Here is a 3,064-nt window from a genome sequence, read left to right on the forward strand (position 1 = left end):
TAACCCCCCGCACCTGGCACAGGCTGAATACAGAGGCAGCCACAATAGTGACTCACACCAGAAGTTGAAGATCATGGGCACTTTTGTGTCCATTATTCTACCTACATGGCCATTGCTTTGCCCATCTCTTCCTTCCTTTTAAGGAAGCCCATCACAACTCTTGTTTATATTTACTGCACATGATCTCTCGGAATGGCATTTTTGTTTGGGCTTTTCTTTCGTCTTTGCATTTTTGTTTTATTATTCTTTGGGAGCTGTTTCTGTTTCCAATGTTGATGACTCTCTTGTTCATCAAATATGGGGGGAAAAACCCTAGTAACTGCAAGGATACCCGCTAGCACATTTAGGGTAAAGTCACCTTAATTCCTTGTTTCCCTTTGGCTCCATAATTAGCAATGATGTGTTGGGATAATTTTTGTCTGTTCTTTATTTGATCCTAAAATTTCTGACACTATGACAGAAATAGTGTGAGAAGTTATGTGTATTAAAAATGTAATATATCAGGGCGCCTGGGTGGCTCAGTCGGTTAAACGTCCGACTTTGGCTCAGGTTGTGATCTCACGGTTTGTGGGTTCAAGCCCCGCATCAGGCTCTGTGCTGACAGCTCGGAGCCTGGAGCCTGCTTCGGATTCTGTGTCTCCCTCTCGGTCTGTCCCTCCCCTGCTCATGCTCTGTCTCCCTCTGTCTCTCAAAAGTAAATAAATGTAAAAAAACTAAAAAAATAAAAATGTAATAAATCAAAATAGTAAAATAGGATTCTAATTGAATAATAAGCATAGTATCATCTAATTAGATAATAATGTGATAGTTCATACGGCCCCTACTCCCTCACCTGTCCCAATAATTAGTTAAGGTGAACTGATTAAATAAAAGGGGGCTACGAACATGTACAACTCAGCATTCATGGAAGCGTGAGCTGAGATAGCAGTTGTGGTGCTGGCTTTTCTTGAATAATATTACTACCACTATAATTTGTTGAATGCCTACCACCATGTAGATGTTGTATTTATATGTAATCCTTCCAAACTCCCAACAAAGATAGTTATCTCCATTTTTACAAATGAAACCAAAGCCCCAATAACAATTTGAAGATTACCCAGATATCACATAATAAGGACATACGTTTGGTGGTTTACATACCCCCCTCAATTATTACATACAACCTACGAGGGGGAACTCAAGAAGGTTTAGTAATTATCTCAAGGCCTCACAGCTGGCAAATTCATACGTATCTAGAGCCAGAATCAAAGCCCATAAAGTCTAACTCTGGAAGGCTGGTACTCTTACAAGCTGTGCTATAAAGTATCTTAGTATAGCCCAGGATTTGAATCTGACTTGAAACTGTCTAGCTCTAAAGGCAAGAACTGTTCCCTTCTTTCTGTTCAAAGGTGCTACCATTCCGGTGATTTTAAAAAAAAATTTTTTTTCAACGTTTATTTATTTTTTGGGACAGAGAGAGACAGAGCATGAATGGGGGAGGGGCAGAGAGAGGGGGAGACACAGAATCAGAAACAGGGTCCAGGCTCTGAGCCATCAGCCCAGAGCCTGACGCGGGGCTCGAACTCACGGACCCCGAGATCGTGACCTGGCTGAAGTCGGACGCTTAACCGACTGCGCCACCCAGGCGCCCCAATTCCGGTGATTTTAATACAAGGTTTTGTTATGCAAACAAAGCGGGGGTGAGAGAAGTTTTTGGAAGGCAAAACAAAAAATCAGTACAGCTAAACAATTTTCAAAGGTAAGAATACAATCACCTTTAGATAGCTACCGAAGCAATTAAAAGTTAAGTAGTTCGTCTAAATGCGGGGCCAACCATCGAAACGCACAGGCAATTTACTTTGTATGTAATAAAAGCCGGCCTCCCAGGCTTCTATTATAACCTTCTAAGAACTGCCATACTCTTCAGGAGACATATTTTTGTATCTCCAGCTCACTACTACTACCTTATCCACTTACACACATGTGAACTGTGCTTATATTTCTACGTGCCCGGGGGGAGAGTGAGCAAAGAGTTATCAGGACAACTTGAAAGACACAGAAGTATGTAAAAGACGTAATAGCAGCAGAATTCCACCTTTTTTTTTTTTTTTTTTTTTCCCTTTTCGTCCTTGTCTCTTTACCGAAAACAAGCTGACAGCAACACCACTGTTCAGGGAAAGAAACAAGATCAAACAAGAAGCAAAACTTAATAATTTATGGCCAGGAGTGGCAGGGTAAAACGAGGTCTGCTCAAGTCAGACTTCAAAAATAAGCAGCAAGGGATACTACAGACAGCCTTCCAAATTACGCCACATTTAAAAGGGCTTCCTTTACAAAGAAAACAGTAACAACAACAACAACCTCTTATAGTTTATGCCAGAAAAAGAATATCCTGCCGGCTGATGAATACAAGAACTTTTAACACAAGCCCTGTGCCTATTATTAGCCGCATCAACGGAAATTCCTTCTTCTAATTCATAATTCACTGTGGAGTGATCTGTACAACAATAGAAGCGAATACACACCAAACAGCAAACAAGATGCCACTGCTGGAGAAGGCGCGCAAACACAGTACGGGGAACCGGGCCTCTCCCGCGAACTCCCTAAAACAAAGCCGGGTCCCGGCACGCACTGCGGCCGGAACTACATATCCCAGCATACAAGGCGCACACCGGCTCCCGGCCGGACTACGGTTCCCGACATGCTCTGTTGACAGCTGGTCGGCCTCCTCAGGGTGTAGGGGTCTAGGGTCTCCGCAGAAGTGGGGTTTGTTTCCCCGCTCTCAGCCCCTCGGGGTCGCACACCATCACCCACTAGTGAACTGTGAAGATTACGATTTTGGGGGTCAGTCTTCATTGTCCGTTTTATTCGGAGAGCAAAGAGCTGTGGCTAGGGCGGGCGGGGACGTAGGTGGGTCAGTCTGGCCGGCTTGAGCCAATAGCGCCGGAGCGGCTCTTCTGCCACTATGGCAACCGCGGCCGACCCCAGAGGGACCAGCCACCCATTGGGTAGAATCTTTCGAGAAGGCTCGAGAAGAAGGAAGCGGAAGTGGCACGTGGAGGGGCCGGTGGAGGCGCCGGTGAGT

Source organism: Puma concolor, chromosome A1 (assembly GCF_028749965.1).
Source record: "Puma concolor isolate L17-30 chromosome A1, mPumCon1.1.hap2, whole genome shotgun sequence".
In the NCBI taxonomy this organism is placed as follows: domain Eukaryota; kingdom Metazoa; phylum Chordata; class Mammalia; order Carnivora; family Felidae; genus Puma; species Puma concolor.